Raw genomic sequence first — 23,590 nt, forward strand, 5'->3', positions numbered from 1 at the left:
ATTACCTAATAGTATCCTAAGGGTGGGGCTTCCTTGAAGAGTTGTTGGGAAGTTCCTGCTTTTGTAAGGTGAAAGGCTCAGTGAAGACTGGAAGATGGAAAGGCCTGTTTGGAGGTGCTTGTAGTGAGAGGTAGTGGCACTCACCTTCTGAGGAGTAACAGGATTCAGAAGGAAGAGGCCAGGCAGCAGATTCAGGAAGGAACTCTTGAGCCCAGGGATGGAGGCTGAAGAAACTGGTTAGTGTGGGAAAGACTTGCTGTGAGTTACATTGACGTTTATACTGTGGTGGCTTCCTAATAAACGTAGGAAAGTTATTGGCCTGCAAGTGGCTGGGTGCAGTTCTCTTTAGAAGTTTAATTACGTGCAAGGGGGGAGCATTTGGGTCTAATGTCAAATTGAGTGAGATCCGACAAAAGAAAGCAAGTTAGAATACAGATCTTTCTGGGCCAGATAAATACTTCAGGTGGAAGCCAGGCACTTTTTTGGACCTCCTAAGCTGCTCCAGTTCCTTCACTCCTACTTAAAATGAAGTCTGCTGTTTTCTTTCTCTTCATTCCCAAGGAATGAAACTTCGAAGGAACAAAAGCTGGAGTATTGACATTGCAGGTACAATTAAATGTGGATCCCACCTACTACATGGTCACATTTCCATAGTGAGTTAATATTGCAAATGTAATTCACTGTGGGCACCAAACTGCCAATGTAATTAATTACAGTTGCAACAGTTGCTATTTATTTGACTGATTACCATACTTGCTTGCATCTTCAGATCAGGTAGTTCAATTGCTACCCTTGCAGTTGCCAACACAATAAATTGTGCCCCTGGTAAAGGAGGCTGGGATGAGACCCAGCTATACATCAGGGACTAAAGTGTAAGCAACCAGCTGGTATTTCTAGACCTACCTATGTGTAGAGATTTCTGATTAAACTTAGGTCTTTCTGTTTGCTGATAGTGAACCATGGGTAAATGAACTATTCAAATTACTTTAATCCAGCACATCTTCTGAATAGAGTTGAAAGAATCAGTAAGCTGCTAGCATTCATATGGTTTTGAATCAACAGCTGCCTTACTATTTACACTTCAGTAGTAACTACAGACTTTACTGAGACCAAATATCTTCTTAAGGTGCAACATGCAAAATTTGGTGAAGATAGTATTTGCCTTTGAAATACATCTGTGATGCTGAGAGTTAGGACTGCAGGTATTTAATCCCTTAGAAAATGGGCTGAACTTCTTCTGTTATACCAGTGTAAAGGTAGAGTAACTTCACTCAGGTATAAAATACAGAGCATTGCAGTGGTATGCACATGACTGAAAGAAATGTGAGGGAAAGATGAGAACATTTTACAAAAGTAGCTCCTCTGTTTTAATTACTTAATTCTCTTGCTTCCCCCAAACAAAATACACCCCCTACCTCAAGCAGAACTTTGACCCCAATAAAAATGTAGGGCTGGAAGGGACCATGGAGAGGTTATCTAGCCCAGCCCTGTGTGCTGAGGCAGGACCAAGTGAACCTAGACCATCCTTGACAGGTGTTTGTCCAATTTGTTCTTTAACAAACTCCAGTGATCCTAAAAAGAGTGGTGTGCGGGAGACTCTTTAAAAAAACCGCAAGGGATTTCACAGTTTCTGTTGATGCCCCTTCCCCTCCTTTCCCTTCCCCCCTCCCCATGGAAGGGGCTCAGATTCTAGGGTGATGAATGGTGGTGTAAAACTCTAAGATTAATTTGTCTTTAAAATGAAAATCTAGCCTACCCCATGCCTATAAATTGTTGTCCTTATCACCAGACAATTAATCATTTGTGCTTCTGTTTTGTGAAAGTAAAGCAGCTACATTCCCCTTTACTGCTGCCTTTCTTAGTTCTGCATTTTATGGACCCCAATGATGTTTTATCTGAAGCAAAAATGCAATAAACTCACATGAGAATTGAGGAAATGAGTCAGTAGAGGAACAGGAAGGAAACAAGCCAACTGAAACCTAGAAAACCACACACTGTAATATGTATGCTGTAAGCCCTTCTTCCTGCTGCATAACTAGAGACTCAAGCCTTCTTGTCATAGAGCTGAAAGAGGGACATTCTTATTATGCAGTAAATCACATTGTTTCATTACAAAGGAGGATCAAATTTGCACGTGGCAATCACTGTTAATGAGATTAAATGAATTTTAAAATACAGCCAGCAATAAAGCTGAGCTAAAATCCCCCTGAGAATATTTTAGAAAGTTCTGAGAAGACAGGTGAAAGGAGGATTAGAGCAGAACCAGGAGAACTCCAGAGGGCCCTCACAAATTGAAATGCCAACACTGATCACAGGCTGTGCTTTGCACAAATGTCGGGGAACTTAGGCTGGGTTTGGTACCAGGATTGGAATTTCTACATTAAGGCAAAAGAGCATACTTTCTAAGCAAGTTTTATGTACGGGTTGCTGTAATACCTAGAGCTCTAGAATGTAGATGCCACTTATCAATATTAAAACACACATTGCCTGAGTGGATGGCATTAAATTACCACTTTGTCTATTAGTAATGTGGTGGCGGCCATATTGCAGGAATACAAAAAACCCTACCCCAAATCACCATCAAGTGAAACACAAATATGCTTTACATTTAGTCTTGAAGGCTGTCAGTTCTGGGGTTTGGCAAGATGCTAAGCAGAATGAGTCCCAAAAGTGGAGGACTTTTACCAGGTAAACTGGCCCTTAACTATTTCCTCTTTTTCATTTTTGTGTTATGTTTATTTGGGACCATAAGAAGTTGTGCTAATTGCTAAGGATGGTGGCCTTATTTCCTGGCACAGTGAGAGAACAGAGTTACAGAGCTGCGGCAGACATAGGTAAAACTGTAATTTCAACTTTGAGGTTGAAAGATAAGGATAATCTCACAAGCAATTGTGAAACCTCAGTGGAGTCACTATAATTTCACACATCTATGGCACCTTCCAGCCATGGATCTAAGACATCTTTACAAACAGTAATATTTAATCCTCACAGCATGCCTGTGATGTGAGATTCATCATCTCCATTTTGCAGATGAGATGGTAGCCAAGATTTTCACACTTGGATGCCTGAAGTATATCTAAATATTAGGCCTAATTTTCAAAAGTAACAAGTACCTGCAACAGCTGTTGAAGCTTCCTCAACAGCTTTCAATATCAGGCCACTTATTTAGGTGCTAACTGTAGGTTTAGGTGCCTAACTTAGGCACCTATATGTGAAAATTTTGACTTAAAAGATTTGCCCAAAGTCACACAGTGTCAGAGCTGGCCATAGAATCGTAGATTCAATTTTCTGCTCTAACCACCGTGCAAAACTTTTGCTCCTGATGGTCAAACCATTAATGCTTTACACTGTAAGTCTATTTCATGTTGCACTAGATAGGACAGAACAGTAAACAATCCATGACCTGAAATCAGGTTCAATTCTTCTTTGTTTTGTAAGCTTGCACATGACATTTTATACAGATTTCTCTTTTATTTTCTTTTTTTCTACAATGGAAACCCCCTGGAATAACTTAAAAAAACAAAAATAAAAACAAAGCAAAAGCCCTCCATGAGAAACTGACCCTTAATGTTGGGAATCCTTTACATTTCCAGCAAATGATACAGCACAAAGATTAGAGACAAAGATGTCTCAAGCTCAATTACAACCAGTGGTCTATCTGAGTAGGTTGCTTAACTCTTGGAACTCAGACCCTTACTGTCTGCCCACCTTGGTTTTATATAGTCTCTTTCAGGTTGGAAATAGAATGAAGAAGAATTTTGCTAGCGGGTGCACTGCTGGTTCCAGTTCTCCCCAGAAATGAAAAATAGAGCCGGATACATCCCACGTATAATATAAGAGCTGAAGCCACTCTTATAATATGAGTCCAGTGACACAGAATTTTACCTAATGTTTCTGGCAACATTTTGTGTGCACAGCCTAATTCAGCTGTTTAAATGCCTCTATCCGTATTATGTAAACATACTTAGCTCTGTAAATCGTAGGTGGCTGCATACAGTGACTCATTTGCTTTAACAATGTTAGCTTGATGAAATTACTAATTGCACTTTGAGTGCTGAAAATATTAAAGCCATATGTGTAACTGCTGTGTGTATTTCATAAATGAGACAGCACCACTATACACTGTGAAAATAATGTTGTTGCATAAAATTACTGTGGACTTAGGTACCAATGCCCTGCAATTGTTAGTGCAAGCCAATGTAACTGTCCCTAAAAGAAGGTGGGCATTTAAAAATGCTTTATAGGAGGTAACATTTGTTTCTGCACAAGACACAGCACTGGTATTGTCCCTTGCTGCTAGTTCCCCAGGGGTTTAGGGATTTCAATAAGTAAGGAGGGTTTGGCTTCTGATTGGAGAAGGACATAAGCTTAGGTCTACTGTCCAACAGTGCAGTGTTGCTGTATGGAGGCTTCTAGTGAAGTGACAGACAAAAAAATGCACAGGGCAAAGCAGGGCAGCAAAGAGAGTGCTGACTCATCTGTAGTGTCTCCCATTTCCTGCCAGACCCAAGAAAACTTTTAGTGAGGGCACTCTGGAAATGGGTTCCATAAATCCAGTTCCCTCAGGTATCATGGAGATTATACAGAGTAGCAATACCTTTGCTGAGCCTGTCGATATTATGTGGTGACTTAAACTGGTGAGCATGAGGGTGGCTAGAGGGGTCACAGAGTGTTTATGGGGATAAGAGGACTGGGAGGGATGCACAGTAGCTAGACGTTTTTGCCTGTCCCAAGATCTGTGTGTTTTGAGTCCCCTGCCTATTTGTTGTGTGAGGACAGGGCACATCACTCAGTGGAGGGCCTGTTGTTTATTCAATTCCATAAGTGTGCATGATGATTTAAAGCCACACAAAATTGGAAGTTCCTATCAAGGAAACTCTGAGCTGAAATGTATGATTGGAAATAGATATGAAAATGAAATAATAAGTGTTATTTCGAAAACTTGGTCCGCATTTATACAGCAGGCAGTTATTTTGAAATAATGTCAAAACACTGTCAAGCTGGAGGACTTCTTACTCCGACTCTTGTAACCTCGAAATAGAGCACTCTTCCTCCGACCTCCATTACTCATATATTGAGTTATATGAGGAGTAATAGAGGTCGGAGGAAGAGTGCTTTATTTCAAAATAAGTGCTGTGTAGACGCTCCCAATTTTGAAATAAGCTATTTCAAAATAAGCTATATAATGGATGTAGCTCAATTTGTGTAGCTTATTTTGAGTTAAGCCCTGCTGTGTAGATGCACCCTTAGTGGCCTAGATAGCAGGTTGACAGCACATGAGAGGTTCCGTGCACTTTGTGGATAAAAGTTTATTTTTGCTAGCACTGACTCTGAGCAAACCCCACTCCTTAGCCAGACTCTTTTATTTTCATTCTGCAGCAGCTATAGCATCATCAGTGAACTCAAGTTTCATCCCAGTGACAAATGGTGAGACAGGGATGGATCTAAAATATGGCCATAAATGAAAAGTGAGAGATAGGGGAATGTCGGTATGCTTTGCTGCCATCAACACTTTATTGTTCTATGGGTTGTCTGATCAGGTATGACAAATATGGGTCTCTGGCAAGCAACAACTTGCAACTGCAGCTGTTTTCATAGTTAAAAAACAAGGCAGTGCAGACGGGATACCTTCAGTGAAGTGGGAGCAAGACAGCTGGGGTGAGTTCCTTATTTAGCTCAGATTTATAGTTTGGTTCTAGTTTATTTTATCACTTCCCCCACAGCTGCCTGGCAGTCTCTTGGAGCTGCCATCATCCGTCAGTGAAGTTTCCCTAGTAAAACAAAAGGTAGCTTGAGTGAAATAGGATTGTGTCTGGCTGGAATTGGGTGCTGTATTTCTAACCCATTAAAGATGAGGAAGGTAGGTCAAGCCAAATGATATACTTACCAGCAGCAATGAGAGGATTCTGGGGCATGAGGTAAAAGAAAAAAACATCTTAGTGATGAAGAATGGTGCTACATGACTACAGTAGAACAACTTCAAAATTACTTGGGCCAGAATCCTTCCATTTAGGTCAATGGAGTGAAGCTGGTGCCACTTGGATTTTAAAGTGTTAACAGGCAGCGATTAAACTGAAATCAACGCCAATATTTAACGCAACACAAAATAAAGGTCACTGTTTAAAGCCTGCAATACTCACATTTAAGACAGTTAGATGAAAGAGAAAGAGAACTCTTCTCTTCTTCTCTGAAACATTTGAAAAGGTCTAGCATTTTCAAAGAAGGCCATAGAATGTAATCTGACAGGTAGAAAATAGATATCTTCTATGTTATATCATTTAAAAATTCAAAGACTTCAATTAAAAAAACCTCTCACATCCTTAGGATGAAAGCCACTCATTGTACCTCATCTTAATCCTGAATATAAAGGGTGCTAGGATTAAATGCGCTCTTTATGCACATTTGCCAGTGTTTAGGTTTTGTATCAGTATGATACAATGCTAAAAGGCAAGACCCTGCATCCTTTATTGAAACCTAGAAGGATTTTAGAAGAAATAGGTGAATCAGAATGGATTTCCTAAACATGAATTAATTTATATACCTTATATGCTTGGTTATTTGTACCTTGTCAAGTACCTTCGATATCCATGTGAGTCCTGGAATGTATTGGGTCTGAACTGGAGTGATATAACATTTCTTTCACAGCCGAACCCCAAAAGAACTCTCTGTTCAATTCCTCCATATGTCTGACAAAGACAAATCACTCATCATGATCTAGGATTCCATCCTGGAGCATGAATTGGGGTAGAGGAAGGAATTGGCCACTTCAAGAAGGTTAACTACACAAGCCATATCCCTTGGACCGCAGGGGTATATCATTGGAACACAAGAAGTGATAGAGAGTCAAAAACCAAAATATTGTGGAAGGCTTTGAGGATGAGCAATGGGAAAATTTGGGAGGTAAAATGAGGTAGAAAAGGGATGCCAAAGGAGAGAGATCTGGAGATGGAGGGAAATACGTGTCAAAGAGAGATCAAGAAACCTGTAGCAGGTAGAGAGAGGAATGGACACAAAGGGTATGTCTACATTGCATTCCTCCGAGAGAGGAATGCAAATGCAGACAAACGAAATTGCAAATGTAGTGCGGATTTGAATATCCCGTGCTTCATTTTCATAATCGTGGCTTTTCCGAAATACCGTATTTCGAGAGAAAAAAAAAGTGTCCGCATGGGGTTATTTTGAAAAAAAAAAAAAAAACCTTCCTTTGAAATAACCATTAAACCTCGTTTTTTAAGGAGAAAGGGTTATTTCAAAGGAAGGGTTTCTTTTCAAAATAATCCTTTTTTTTCTCGAAATACGGTAGTTCGGAAAAGCGGCCAGACGCAATTATACAAATGAAGTGCGGGAAATTCAAATCCATGCTTCATTTGCAATTTTGTTTGTCTGCATTTGCATTCCTCTCTCAAAGGAGGAATGCAATGTAGACCTACCTGAAGAAGGGAAAGACCACTGAGGTAATCAGCAGAAGAGAGAGAGGTTGAGACTGGCATTTGAAAGCAAGCAGGGACTGGCTCATCAATTATGGCAAGAACAAGTGGAAAGGGAGAATGGGAAGCACAGTAGAAAGAAGGAGAGGACAAGGCATGTTGCTCTTCAAAGAAAGAAAAAGGAGAGAGATTTGTAGGGGAAAGAAAATAACACATAGGACATAGAAAGCAATAGGCAGAGAAGGGTGACTGACAGAATGTGATTTGGAGAGATTGATAGTGGAAGGTGGAAGAAGAATAACCCATCATAGACAGGTTATCAAATAATATCTAATTTATTCATGTTTCTATGGCTCAGTGGTTCTCAATGTATTTACCATTATGGGCCACATATGCAGCTCTCAGTTGCTTAAGTGGGTGGCACCCACACAATATATATATAGTCTGTATGTCCATGAGGTGGTCATATGGGATGCGGCTGTGTGCTGATTGGGCTGCAAGTTGAGAATCATTATGGATAACTATTTTTTCCCTGGCAGGCAACTGAGGGCACCGTTACTATTACACAAATCCCTCCCTCACCAAAAGGAGCAGCCAAGTGCTTTCTTTGAGCATGATAAATATGCAAAATATTCTTGAGCACTTCAGGCTTAAACAATGTGCTCTCCAAATCCCCCTCTAGTCCTGGACAACCTTTCTGGCTGAAACTTGGCAGCTCCATTAGAACCTGCATGTAGGTTCCCCAGAGCTATCCTTTTATAGGCTTGCCTGTTAGTGATATTCTTGTACTGTCTATTGAAAAACCCCCAACCCTGCTGGATAAAACAACCCTGATTCGGTTTAACTCATGAGTCTTATCAGAAATGGTAACGTTTCCCATTCCTCCTTCCACAACTTTACTTGCCATGTCTGCGTACAGTGCATATGCTGCCCTTACAGCAGCTGTGGTATTTGTTTGTAGCAATCCCTATTTGTAGCCTGACTAAAATCTTATTGAAGTCAATGGGAATTGTTTTGTTAACTTTAATGGGATTTATATCAGGCCCTTAAGGCCCAGCCCGGTATGGCTAGCACATCCAAATATCCCACTGAACTTTCAATATAATTTAACTTTCCTGATTTGGTGAGTGTGATGTTGCACCCAATATTTTTATGGAAATATGCCTATGAATGTGTCTAACTTGAATATGCTCTATGCAAAGTATTGTGTGTAACCAATTAGTGGAAAACTTGCAACCTCCTGAATGCGTATATTCTATTTATATGCACATATCCTTTCTGTATCTGAAATTAGGAATTTTGACTGTACATTTGTTATGAATGTGTGCACACGGAAAAAACCCTTATTTCCAGTCCATCAGGAACAACTATGAAGAGGCCAGACAGAGAGCCCATTAACAAAAGACAAGTAAGTGGGGGAGAACTGTCTCCCTGCAGATGTGCTACAAAGGTGTATGCCCATGTCACTTGATACTGGAATCCATTTTGAATTTTGCACATTTCCACAGGGATGTGGGGAATTGAACAAAGACTTCCCGCCCTAGGGAAATAAGACAAGATACGTAAACACCGCTTGTGTTCAGCTGGCTTGACAGACTGCTTCCCCTCCTCAAGAGGGTACATGAAAACCCCTGGAAGCAAAAGGTCCATAATGACAGAGGTAGAGAAGAATCGCTAAGCCACACCAGAAAGAACATCTCTGACCTGAGAAGGATTTTACTTGCTAGAAGAACTAGGGTGAGAAATTATAACTTGTAACAACTTCTCATAGGCCTTTTGCTGGAAGAGGCAATGCAAATGAAGTGCTGATTAGCATTTTGTCATGCTTCATTTGCATAATCTATTCCAAGCATTTTTTGCACAATGGGTTTTTGTGCAAAAACAAGCAGTGTGGCCATAGCTGTTTTGTGCAAAAACCCCTTTTTGTGCAAGATCCTTATGCCTCTCCCCCTTTCTGAACCTAGTCCCAGGGTGGGCAAAGTGGGCTTCCTCTTTGCTACCCTCCCTTCTCCTCTTTTGCACTCTTCCAGCTCAGTTGGCTCCCCCGCTGCTAGTGTGTGGAGTGGGGCTGGGCTTGGTTTCACTTTCCCAGCCCAGTTGCTACTGAACCTGCTGCTGGGGACTCTTTTTCCCTTGCCTTATCCCCACAAAGCCCCCCAAAGTCCTCTTCCCTTGCTAGTGTGTGTAGAGGTGAGGGAGAGGGGGGAGTTGCCTAGCCCAACAAGCCCTGCAGAGATAGCTGCCAGATCCTCTCCCCTTCCTGCCCTCTCCCCCCATGCTTCCTGTTTACATTGGGATAGCTCTGTTGTGCTAGTAATGATTCTTATGTAGAATGTCTGCCTATTTTTTGTCATTGTGACATCTAATGCTGCTAAGGGCAAATCTGGACAAAATGTCAGCAGTTGGTCTTCACTAGGTCTCCCAGTATTGCTAACACAGGGAGCTGAACGGTACTACAACAGTGGTGAGGGATTTTCCTTCAAATCTTTCTTGAAGAAAAGGTGATGATTTGTTGTTGTTTGTGAGATTTTTTAAAAGAAAATATTGTGAGGATTGCAGCCTCTTTTTGGCTTACCCTGTTTTATGAACGAAATCTACAAGTAGAAGTAAAGCATTTTTGGGTGTGGAAAAATAAAATCACTGCTATCTAAGTAGCACCATATGCATGCATGAAGTGTTTACAGAAATATAAGAAGACACAGCCCCTGCCTTGAAAAAATTAAAATGAAAGGACTTCATCCTGAAAACATTTAGACACACAAGAGATTCATGGCTTCAAATTGGACTTAACTGAAGTCCCTGAAACTTCTTACATGAATAATGATGACACGTGTGAATAAAGGTCTGATTTTGTGAGTCTATGTTAGATGAGGTTCAATCAAAAACAAGCAAGAGGTGGATGGGACAACACATAATTGTTTAATTTGGATTGTTCACATCAAATACTCGTTGTTTGGTCCAGGATTTTTTTCCCCCTTCAGATGTGTCTATTGACACCTGTGGACCCAAAGCACTAGCCTAATGGTATAGCCTGTGCTGGGGGCTTGATTTTATTGGGACTCAGTGCCAGAAGCCCAAAGAAGAAAAATATTTCATATTAGGGTTGTCAAACAATTAAAATTTAATCACAATTAAGCACACCATTAATAATGGAATTCCATTTCTTTAAATATTTGTAAATGTTTACCACATTTTAAAATATATTGACTTCAATTACAACACAGGAGACAAAGTGTATGGTGCTTATTTCATATTTATATTTTATTGTGAATAGTCACACTGTAAAAAAAAATAAAAAAAATAGTATTTTTCAGTTCACCTAATTCAAGTCCTGTAATGCAATCTTTTTAATGTGAAAGCTGAACTTACAAATTAGACTTATGTACAAGAAAACTGCATTCAAAAACTAAACAATGTAAAATGTTAGCTCGTACAAGTTCACTCTGTCCTACTTCTTGTTCAGCCAGTTCCCCAGACAAACAAGTTTGTTTACATTTGCAGGAGACAATGCTGCCCACTTCTTGTTCATAATGTCACCTGAAAGTTTGCATGGTGCTGTTGTAGCTGGCATCCAGGCCCGGATTAACTCTTCTGGGGCTCAAAGGCTTCTGGATTTTGTGGGGCCATCGAGGTTCCGGTATGTGAACTAAAAATGAGGGGTTCAGTGTGTGTGTGTGTGTGTGTGTGTGTGTGTGTGTGTGTGTGTGTGTGTGTGAGAGAGAGAGAGAGAGAGAGAGACTGACTGGCTGACTGACGGGGAGCACGGTGGGAATGCAGGGTCTGGGTGGGAAGTAGAGTACAGGAGCAGGGTGAGGGTATAGCTTGCAGGCGAGCACTGCTAGGGGTGATATACGTGACTCCAGCTGGAGGAGGGAGAGGGGGAACAATAGTGGATGGAGCCACTCCCTCCCCACCGCTCCTCCGGCCAGGCAAAGCTCTAGTCTAGTGAATGCAGAGCCTTCCCATTCAGAGGACAGTATTGGGATGGCCACCTCAGAGCCCTTTTTAAAATTGTGATTAATTTTTGAGTTAATCAAGTGAGTTAACTGCTTTTAATCAACAGCCCTATTTCATATTCATGTAGGTAAAAGGCCATGCTTGGTGTCCTGAGAGAGCTATGGAATCCTCCACACAGCTTTGTTAATTAATACATTTAAAATCAGGGCCTCTTGGAACATTTGCAGTTGAATTGTTAATCATGAAGGATGTCCTAGTCAGGAAGCATCCAGAAGGAAGAACATACTCCGGCATTATTATGATGGAAACAGAAAGGAAACACACAGTCTACTGATTTTTTTTCCCCAGACATGCCGTAGTCTATGACCTGGAGTTTCAGGCTATTGGTTTTGATCCTGCAAACACATAGACATGTGAGTAAAGTTACTTACTTGTGTAATCCCAATGACTTCAGTTGAGCTATTGCTTGTGAGTAACTTTACTCGTATGCATACATGATTGCAGGATAAGGACTTTAGTATGTAAGTGTACAATATAAAACTGTCAAGGAAGCTGATGATATAAACATTCCTAAAACCACACTCAGTATTACATAATATTTATTCTCTCTCTCTCAAAACATTTTGTGAGCGCAATCTCACTGCCTTTGAAGTCAGTGGGAGTTTTCCATTGGAGCTAAATTGAGCCTTGTACATGTGCTACCAAGCAGTTTACTACAGCAGAAAGAATATATAAAAAGCCTTATATTACTTAGCATTCGTTCCTTATAAAGCACTATATTCAGAGTTTTTCTGTTTCCTTAGTATGAGCTCCTCATTTCAGAATCCATAATGTGAATAATTATAAATTAGTGGTAGATCACACTACAGTACAAGTTACATATATACTTATGCTGGCATTTAAAGAGGAGAATCTTTCTTCTCCTGCACTCTGCTTTTTATTATAGGAGGAGCTTGTTGCCCTGACAATAGCACTGCCTGACACTTTCCAGTTCAAGTATCTATTTTATTTGTTTATGACTTGGCCATATTTTAACTAGTAAGGCTGAAATTTTCCATGCTTCGTGTTTGACTCAGGCTGGTTTTGTTTTATTTTAAATTTCAGTTAACATGATTCAACTATTTCTAAGAACAAAATAAAGGAAAAGATATATTGTTTGGCCTATGTTAAAAAAGTTTCTTACAACCTTCTCTTTGAGAAGCTCTGGCATTGCAATGTTTTGGGACAGGGACTTGAAATTTGGCGGGAGTGGAGCTGGTGTCAGTGATGGGCAGATTGCCAGCTCTATGAAAAAAATGCCTGCATTTGGTTGAATCTAAACCTCTGAAAAATCTCAATTTGCAAGTTCTCAGTAGAGCTTTGTTAGAATTTGGCAGCTAAATTCTCTAAGGAGTCCATCCCATTGAGCTTGCTGCAATGTAGGGATGAGGGGCTGAGTGGGGATCTTCCTGAAGTTGCCACCAGAAGAGTCTTGTGTGCCAGCACAAAAACTGAGAGCTGGGAGAGTTTCTCACCTGTGCTACAAGGCTCCCCCTGCAGGCACCAGGCTATGTGGGGGAGAAAGTTGACTGAAATGCAGAAGGTCTTGGGGAGAACACCTGGGCTACGTCTACACTGAAGGCTTCTTACGGAAGGACTGTGTTGCGAAAGAGTTCTTGTGCAAAAGTTATTGCGCAAGAGCGTGTCCTCACTGATATGTGCTTTTGCGCAAGAGATGTGCTTTTGCGCAAGAGCATCCATGGCAGTGTGGATGCTCTCTTTTGCAAGAAAGTTCTGATGGCCATTTTAGCAGGAAGCCAGCCCTGGAGCAGCGCCTTGACTGCATGACTCTCACTGCCACAGGCTTGCTGACTCATGGCACAGCCACAGGTCCCCCGAGACTCCCCTGGCCCTCTCAGGGAGCATAACCAGGGTTCCCAGGACTCACCGAGGGGTAGCAAGCAGCGGTCATCCTTGTGGTCTGGAGCGGAGATCCTGTCCCTCCTTCAGCTGTGCGGGGAGGAGTCCCCACAGGCTCTCCGCTCCAAACGCTGCAATGTGGACGTTTAAGGCCAGATGGCCAAGGCCCTGGCAGAGCAGCCCACCCACCCCGGACCTTAGAACAGGAGTAAGGTGAAGGAACTCCGCCAGGTCTAGGTCAGGGCCCAAGAATGCAGCTCGTACTTCAGGGCAGGACCCCACACCTGCCCCTACTTTAACAAGTTGCACCAGATCCTGGGGGGGGTGGGGAAGTCCTTTCCCCACCCATCGTCATCGACTCTAGCCTCGAGATGCCCATTGTCAAATGGCTGGAGGTCGCAGAAGAGGAGGAGGACGAGGGACAGCAGGGGCAGGAGGAGGAGGACAACACAGCAACAACTGTCACGCTGTCTCAGGAGCCGGTTCTCACAAGCCTGGATGTATTGTTTGATGCTGGGGAGGGATCTTTAGGTGAGTGCTCTCAGTTTGTCACGCACGCAGGGTGGGGGAAGCAGGCGCAGAGGGGGAGAGGTGCAAGCGTTGCTTGGCCTGCTTGGGATGGACATCGTGCTGCAATCTGGGAACGTGGAACCACGTGCAGCGTTATTGTGCACCACATGGACTCAGCAGGCAGCCCCTGAGCACCCCCAGGCTCCTGCTCCCAGGCTTAGGGGACACCACACAGTTGTCTGGCCCCAGGGGGAGGGATACGCTTCCACCACCTGCTATGGCTGGAAGCAGGCTAGCCACAAGGGTGCAGGCATGACCCCAGACACACGAGGAGTGCCGCACACAGCTCACAGGCATGCCTGCATGTGCGAGGCACCTTGGGGCCCCTGTGAGGCAGGGCCTGCTGTGCAGGCCACACATGGCCTTCTCCTGGGACATCCCCCTTCCTCTCAATGGTCTCAAGTTGTGGTGGGAGAGGTCCAGGTTGGATATTAGGAAAAACTATTTCACTAGGAGAGTAGTGAAGCACTGGAATGGGTTACCTAGGGAAGTAGTGGAGTCTCCATCCCTAGAGGTGTTTAATTCTCGGCTTGACAAAGCCCTGGCTGGGTTGATTTAGTTGGGATTGGTCCTGCCTAGAGCAGAGGGCTGGATTTGATGACCTTCTGAGGTCTCTTCCAGCTCTGTGGTTCTATGATTCTATGATTCTCTGGCCCAAGGACTGTTGGTTGCTGCTCACAGAGGAGGGCACGGCCTCAGGGACAGTGTGTGCATGGATAACTGACTGCCGCTCCCTCTTTTTATTGTCCACAGCTGGACCAGCTGGGACTGAGGGGCAAGACATGCCACCCAAGCCAGCTGCCCGACCCCGGGGGGCCTGAAAGTGCTCCAGGGTCCAGGAAGACCTTATGAGGCAGCATGTGGGTGTCCTGAGTGACATGCAGCAGACCCTGGTGCAGAACGTCTGGGAGGACACACAGTGGCAGACCCACATGTGGGCCCAGCTCACGTGGCAGGGTGAAAACATGTGCCATCAAGCGGGAAATGATGGCACACCCGGCTGCTGTCGCTGCAACTGCCTACTACCCTCCTATCCCCCCTGCTATGCCCATTCCCCCTCCCCGTACCTCTCTTGACATCCGTGACTCTGCTCCAGCCCCTCTCTCCTGCCCACACCTCTGTGGTCCCAGGACCCACCCAACCCCAAGTTCGACAAGGTCCCCACACCCACGGTGGCACATCCAGCCACCCCCATGCCACTTCCAGACCTGAGCCCTACCCCCTCCAGGTTATGAGCCTCCTGCACCCTCCCCAGCTTTCTTTAATGAAATATTAATACAAAGTTTGTTGTGTTAAAATACAAATAGGTGGTTTTATTCATAGTTCAGGGGAGGGAGGGAGGGAGGAAGGAGTTGTGGTGGGAAAGGGATATTGGAGCAAGGCCCAGGCCCCTAGGGGGGAGGCCCTGGGAGAGTTACTGGGGCTCTTGAGAGAAACTCTTCCTCAGGGCCTCCTGGATGCGCACCCCCAATTGATGGACCTGGAGGATGGCAGCTGTCCACACCTGCTCAAAGGGTCTCCTTTCACGGCCTGCCTCTGCCCCCCACATAGGTAGGAAAGCCACCCCTTACTCTCCACAATGTTGTGGAGGACACAACACACCGAGACAACCTTAGTCCCCATTATATTGTATGTGTAGGTGGGATTATTTTTTCCAATGTGCATTACTTTACATTTATCAACATTGTTTCATTTGCCATTTTGTTGCCCAGTCACATAGTTTGGTGAGAACTGTTTGAAGCTCTTCACAGTCTGCTTTGATCTTAACTATCTTGAGCAGTTTAGTATCATCTGCAAATCTTGACACCTCAGTTTACCCCTTTCTCCAGATCATTTATAAATAGGCTGAATAGGACTGGTCCCAGTATGGACCCTTTGGGGACACCACTAGTTACCTCTTTCCATTCTGAAAACTTACTATTTATTCCTACCCCTTTTTGCCTGTCTTTTAACCATTTCTCAATCCATGAAAAGACCTTCTCTCTTATCCCATGACAACTTACTTTGCTTAAGAGTCTTTGGTAAGGGACTTTATCAAGAGCTTTCTGGAAATCTAAGTACACTATATCTACTGGTTTCCCCTTGTCCACATTTTTGTTGACCCTCTCAAAGAACTCTAGTAGATTAGTAAGGCTTGATTTCCCTTTAAAGAACCCATGTTGACTTTCCCTCAACAAATTATGTTGATCTATGAGTCTGGCCATTTTTTTTCTTTACTATAGTTTCAACTAATTTGCCTGGTATTGATATTAGAGTTACCAGTCTGTAATTGCAAGGATCACCTCTAGAGCCCTTTTTAAATATTGGCATCACATTATTAGGTATAGAAGCTAATTTAAAGGATAGGTAATAAACCACAGTTACTAATTCTGCAATTTCCCATTTGAGTTCTGTCAGAACTCTTGAATGAATGCCTTCTGGTCCCGGGGACTTGTTACTATTAAGTTTATCGATTTGTTCCAAAACCTCTCTAATGACATCTCAATCTGAGATAATTCCTCAGATTTGTCACCTAAAAAGAATGGCTCAGGTTTGGGAACCTCCCTAACATCCTCAGCCATAAAGACCAAAGCAAATAATTCATTTAGTTTCTCCACAATGACTTTAATCCCTCTGCCGACAGAGGGATGCAAATCAAGTACTTTGGAAATACAAATGAGCCTGGGATTTAAATATCCCGGGCTTCATTCACATACTCATGTTCCGACGCTGTGCCGATCAGGCTCATTGTTGAAAGTGAAAGTAAAGTGTAGCCGCGGCTCTGCTGACAGTGGGGAGCTTTTTCGGCAGATCCTGTACTCCTCATTTTTTGAGGAATACAGGATCTGCCGAAAAAGCTCCCTGCTGTCAGCAGAGCCGCGACTACACTTTACTTTCACTTTCGACACTGAGCCGGAACGTGAGTATGCTAATGAAGCCCGGGATATTTAAATCCCAGGCTCATTTGCACTTCCAAAGTGCTTGATTTGCATTCCACTGTTGGCAGAGGGATGCAGTCTGGACGTAGCCTTTGAGTGCTCCTTTGGCATCTCAATCGTCCAGGGGCCCCACTGGTTGTTAAGCCAGGCTTCCTGCTTCTGATGTATTTAAAAAACATTTTGCTATTACTTTTTGAGTTTTTGGCTAGCTGTTCTTCAGACTCTTTTTTGGCTTTTCTTTTTATATTTTTACACTTAATTTGACAGAGTTTATGCTCCTTACAGCCGCTCCCCAAGTTATGACCACCTCCACTTACGACCATCCGCACTTAAGACCAAAGCGGTCATAAATGCAGATCCGAGTTATGAACGGTGATCCGCACTTACGAACAGCGTGGTCACCATGTAACTCTATGGGATCCGAGTTACGAATACTTCAAGTTACGGACCAAGTGTTGGTCCGTAACTTGTTCGTAACTCGGAGAGTGGCTGTAATATTATCCTCACTAGGATGTAACTTCCACTTTTTAAATTATGCCTTTTTAAACGGAGTCAGAGACATAAAGGGCTGGAAGGATTCTGATAAGGAGCTGAAGGGGCCTGGTTGGAGGGGAAATAGCCAGAAGGGGGGTCAAGATTGGGGGGTACTACATTGGAACAGAAAGGTCTGTGCCCACTATACTCACTAGAGAGCACTCCCCTCCAGATCCTGGAATGGAACCCAAGATTCTGTGAAGGCACAGTGTGTGATCATGATTAAAAACTGTTTTCATAATCCATGTGCACAAAGGTGACAAATAGTGATTGCATAGGCACCTTATTACTGGCATTTCCTAACTTTTGAGTGCCTGATTTTGCACTCAAACTTCAATAGTTTTTTTTTTTTTTTTTTTTAACCATGGCCTAACACCATGTTGCTACTCCCTGCATATGTACCATTAACAGTAAATGAAATAGTTGTCAGACAGTAAATTATGGTGAAATAGCTATGTCATTCTCTTTGATAATTGAGCTTTGCCCATATGAAGATCCTTCATTAGATGTATTTTGTTTAGTGTGTTAATTATAAAAAGTATAAAATTAGGATTCTATATCAACACACTTCAAATAATTAAACAGCCAGTTTTGATGCATGTCAGCTTGTACTTCTAAACATCACCTGGCAAGGCAGTGACACACATAGCAAGTGGGAGATTAGAGAAAGAGAGAATTTTTAATTCTGTCATGACATTCATTCTTCTTTTTAAATTAATTAATTTAATTAATTAAATTTTAATTTTGTTGACTGCAGAAGATCTGGAAGCAGTAGGATTGCCAGGTGTCCTGTACTGACCTAGACAGCCTGGTATTTTTACCTCCTGTCTGGTAAAAAATTCAGAAAACACCGGACACCTAAAATGTCTGGTATTTTCTGATTATTTTTACCGGACAGGAGGTGAAAATACCGGACTGTCCAGGTCAATACCAGACACCTGGCAACCCTAAGCAACCAGGCCCAGCCTGCCTGCTTCCCCCCCCCTCACCTGGTTCTGCATGGGAGCTGTCAGGTCCAGAGCAGGGAGAGAAGGCAGAGAAAATGGCCAGCACCTGCCTGGGTGTAGTGTTGCAAACAGCTGCCTCTCAGAAAGTCATACCTACAGCATACTGAGCATGTGTAGTGCAACTGAGCATGCTCAGTAAGAGCTGGTGTTGCTGTTATCCTCACTCTGCTGCTACACCAGCAGCCTGTTAATAGTGGCAGAGCCCAGCCCCTGCTCTTAAAGGGGCCATGCTGGGTTTTTTTTTTAAATTTTATTTTCTTAACAACTCTCGGGGTCCTTTTTTTTTTCTCAACAAGTTTAGTCTCCCCACTCCCCTTTTCTTCAACATATTTTCCCCCCCGGTGGGTTTTTTTTGGGGGAGGGGGGGTGTTTGGTATTTTTGGTTAAACCATCTGACAACCCTAGGAAGCAGAGCTAGGACTACATAGATGGCATAGATCTGGGACAGATGTTGACCTGTGGAAGATAATTCAGTAGTGCTATTGTTGGGCTCTGTTGGCATTTGCAACTGTATCTCTCGTCTTACAGTAAATGGTTCAATTTGCATGGATAAGATTGCCTTTATCTTTCTAGTATTCTTTAAAAAAAAAATCCGCTCTGTGTTGAATGCACCACACAGGAAGCCCTGTGTACTCACATATGCCCTTTACAAAGGGCTAGAGTAACTCATATGACCTTATATGGGATATCTGTCTTAGGGTCTCACTGTCTCTTAATTGTGTGACTAATTACCTATCTTGCTGGGTGTTTCCACAATAAGGCCTTGATTTAGCTGGGTGGTTACCCACATGTTTTGCTTTAAGCAAGTCAGCTGTCCTGTTGATTTCAGTGTTACTACTCATGCTTAAAGTTAGGCACATGCTTACATACTTTGCTGGATCAGGGCATCAGTATCTATTTAGAAGATCTAAATGTGCATGGATACTTATGAATTCCCGTGACAGAGGAGATTATAGTCTGATCCTACATGACTTTTTACTCATCTTCTTTCAACCCCACAGCAGTTCAGGGCACTGCATGTGATGCAGATGTGGGGCCTGCAACTCTAATGTCATAAACATTTCCTTCATTATGAAACTTAGCGCTGTCAGCACACAAGACTCTTCCTAAATTTGAGAGAGGTTTTTTGGGGATGGAGGAGGGGTTCCCGGGCAATTTATAAAACTGAGTTAGTGGGAATATGTTGCCTTTTTACAAGCACATTTGCAGTTTAACAATCTGTAAAAAAGCTCGTGGTGCCTAATATTTTTTAAATGTGCAATAAAAAAGTGTTTTATATAAAAGAACAAGGGATTTTGTATGCGCCTGTCAGATTCTGATGAGCCAAAATGTTCATGATAATTTTTAGCACAGGGTGTCAGTATGTAAGAATGACAGTTATATGTGACCAATGGGGCCTGAGTCTGCTTCCACTGAAGTCTTTCAGAATATCATTCATTTCAGTAGAAGCAATTCTGGCTGCACAAGCCATATTTTAGATCCCAGTTTTAAGCCTTGTCCCTTAATAAGGCTCCATGCCAGACCAGGGGTTTGCCCACCCAGAGCTCATTATAGAAGTAGGGCTTTTGCTTGCAAGCGAGGAATTATTCCACAAAGAAAATCTCAATACCCCAGCCATATTTTTAGGGTTGACCGTACACACTGTCAAGCCCTGATTCAGCACTTTATCATATAGATGCATAAATAACTATGCCATATGCCAGCCAACTCTCATGATTTTACTGTGGGTCTCCCAGTGTTTGGCCCCACTCATGGAGTCCTGTGGTCATGAGAGAACTTCAGGTTTTGTTACATCTGAAAATGAAAGTAATGATGTGAGGCCTTACTACTGAATGTGCTGCATAGCAGTGATCCCAGTGGTGACTAGTGATATGCCCACCATCATGGACAGGAGTCTGTTACATAGAGAAGGCCCCTGAAAATTGTTGGAACAATTCATGGTATTTAGTATTACTCCTGTTAGTAAGAGTTTGCAGGATCTTGCCCTCCCAATACTAGATCTACTTGAGCAAACAGGGCTCCATTTTATTTCTTGGCATATATCACTATTTTCCATTTGTTTATAATTATTTTGTTAAAAATGGAAATTCAGCCAAACCAATGAGATGGGAATGCTAAGCATGGGAAAGGAGAAAACATAACAACTATGAAATTACAAATCTAGGCTCTCACTGGGGTGGGCAGCAGGATATAATATGACAGGGTGGTCTGGGGCACTGCTGAGAGGGTCAAATGAGGGTGAATTGCTTAGAACCAGAGCTATTTACAGCCCAAGACTAGGGGTCTTCCTCTATAAGGCACCAAACCAGTCACACAGAGCACTTCAGCTGCCACTCTAGCCAGCAAGAAGTCTCATAAGCAATCCCTTTAGGCACCCCAGCTTTAGCCACAACCAGCACCGCACTTACATAGAGGAGAGGTTAATCTCACCAACTCTGAACAGGTTCTCCCAGTCCCAAAGGACCAGCCACAGTCTCAGGTCAATATATACCTTGGATCTTACCCAAAAGAGCACGCAGTGCCAAGTCTTTAGAATCTAAGATGTAAAAGGGTTATTAATAGCAAGAAAGAAAGAAAGCACATTACATACATCAATCACCAAGTTCTCGATGTGGGCTCTGAACAGAGATGTAACAAACTGCTAGCTTAAAAGTCTCTGGAGTACATCCTATGTTAGGATGGGTCAACAAATCCTTCTGGGACCTCTGTTCTTAGCAAAGGAACTTCTGGAGTGGAGGGCAGGAGCAAAGACCAATAAAGAGGCACCCTCAGGATCTTTTATAACCTTGTCCATGCGGAGGGAAATCCATTGTTCTCCTGGGTGATAGTACTTCCCAAAATGGAACTGATCACATGATCCACAAACTAGTCTATGTCCTTTCTAGGCAAGGAGCCATGCAGTATTCAGGTGTGTCCTTCTCAGGCAAGGGGCCATTGTGAGCTCCTCAGGTGTCAATTGGCAACCCTTAAGAGCCATTGTCCATGCAGCATTCACTGGTCACCACTCCTCACAATAGGTGGTTGACATTTATTGCTGTCTCCCAGACAGACAACATTTAAAATATAAATATAGAGCCCATATTCATAACTTTACATCCTGAAATCATACAAGGATATGAGCAGCATAGACAGAACCAGCTAGGCATAGGCTTTCATTAGATACCTAACAGAGCCCACTTGGCACAGAATTTGGGGCAAACACACAACAGTGGGTGAATCAGCGATCTGCCTGCTCACATTAAAATCCAATAACGTGACACAGAGAACAAGCCTTTTTCTGCTTTTTGTCCCAATCTCCTTTATTTGTGTTAGGTACATATTTAAGAGGTCATTGCTAAGTGTGATGGTTCTCAAGATACCTAAGGCTATAAATTACCTTGTTAACCACTGCCTCCCGTAAGAGGGAGTCTTTCTTGTGAGGTACCTGCATGTCTGTTCCCTGACACTGTCAGCTCTTCAGCCACGCAAGCACTCTGGGTCTACACCACCCTTTCCTTTGCCTTACAAGTTAACAACAATAGGCACCTCAATCCCCGAATCCCTTTGAATTGTTCTCCTATGAATCACTGAGCCCCTGATGTTGGTTATTCACAGAAGTTCCAGATCCTCTCATCCAAAGTGTAGGGTATCCCAATTTACCAGTTGTACTTTAACCCACTGCTCCTATAAAGCACACAGCACTGACCTACAAGGACCGTCTCTGCCAATCAGAAGACAGTTTAGTCTCTAACCCATTCCGTGCTTAGCTTCCCTTCTAATAATGGTGCTAGAAGGGATGGAAATATGTTTCCAATTTCCTTCATTGCATCCACACTGGTTTGTTATGGTAGAATTGTTTACAATACTAAAGCTGCCATTAGCTTTTAAAAAAATAAGAAAAGGAGGGAACTAACATATAAATAATTACACAGACTTGGAAGACAAGGGTGTGAAATTTTTGTGCCCCACAATCTGAAACTCTCTCCTTAATAATAGGATGTAGCACAAATTCCTGATGTGAATTCTATACAAAGTTCTTTTTTTAGTTGTAAAAACCAGCCCGATATCTCAAAGGCTTTATGAACAGACCTCAGAGATGCTTGAATTATTGTGGTGCAAATACTTGGGTCACATTGTGTACATGGTTTTCCCTGACACGGAAAATAAAACAAGCTTCCCAGGTGACATTAAACCAGTGGTTTTTAAAATACATTCGCTAATTAAATTCTCCAGAGAGAAACAAACATACCCACCACCAGCCTGAATGGAGGAGAAGCAGCCCTTCAACTGAAGCAGTACAGGAGATGGTGTTGCTAACCCAAAATACTAAAAAATCATGAGGCAGACTCACCAAAAATCATGAGATTATGTAAAAATAATAGATTGGGGTATTATTTTTATATTACTTCTGCTTCTGTAGTCTTTTGGGTGCACCGGGTCACATTCTGAAGCTTTCTCCATGGCCAGGAGGTCTAGAAACTTATATTTTCTTTAAGAATGAAGACTGAAATAATCTCATAGCCACTTAAATCCAGGAGCTGGGGATTTATGGAAAACACTAATTATCATGAAACTCATGACAAAATCATGAGATTTGGCAACACTGAAGTAAAGGAGCATGGGCCAGAGTTAGCCTTACTCTTCTTGCGAGCACCTCCAAAAACAGTTTGGGGCATGCCCTACCGCCAGAATCAAACTGACTCCCCTGACTACCTAATTGCACCATTATGCCTGCTGGCAGCCAGAGGGATCTCAGGAAGGACAGCAAGATGGCTATTTGCACACTCACAAACAGGATGGCCAACCGACTTGGGCAAGGTCATGGGGGAGCTATAAGCCCCTGGAAGGGTCGGAGCCTTGCGCAGAAGGAGGTAGGACTGGCTCTAGCGTCCTTCAGCCAGTACTTCAGTCTGCCTGGTGTGCATTGTCTGGGGCTCTGACAGCCATTTTAAGGGCCCAGGGCTCTGGCTGCTGTCATTGCTGCTGTAGTGGCAAGTGGTGTCCAAGAGCCCCGGGCCATTTTAAATCACCCACATAAAGCTCAATTATTCAATTAAGACAAAACAAAACCCACTAAAAGCAAACAAAGAAAAGCCAACTGAATCACAACATGTACTTTGGTCTTGTTCTAAGAACTGTAGCTCAGTTTTAAGTATTTGTATACTGTTATGCTATATTTGTGAATGTACGGTAGAATATTGTAAGTAATAAAGTCTAAACTGTATGAGACCTTGCTCTGCACAGAAACCTTTTCTGAGAAGTGGAGTGAGACTGCAGTAATTTTTGTGAGACTGTTTAG

At 42.8% G+C, this 23,590-nt stretch overlaps 1 long non-coding RNA gene across 2 annotated transcripts; it reads left to right on the forward strand.

Moving 5' to 3' along the window:
• Positions 1-9,803: 9,803 nt before the first annotated feature.
• Positions 9,804-13,795, forward strand: LOC112545748 (uncharacterized). Of its 2 annotated transcripts, none has more exons than XR_003089293.3 (3): positions 9,804-9,928; positions 10,929-11,064; positions 11,512-13,795. It is a non-coding gene; the product is annotated as an uncharacterized LOC112545748 (long non-coding RNA). The 2 variants fall into 2 exon arrangements; XR_016348623.1 differs by having other exon boundaries at positions 9,804-9,891.
• Positions 13,796-23,590: the final 9,795 nt, after the last annotated feature.

The sequence above is a fragment of the Pelodiscus sinensis genome, chromosome 2, assembly GCF_052426305.1.
Source record: "Pelodiscus sinensis isolate ZL-2025 chromosome 2, ASM5242630v1, whole genome shotgun sequence".
NCBI lineage: Eukaryota > Metazoa > Chordata > Testudines > Trionychidae > Pelodiscus > Pelodiscus sinensis.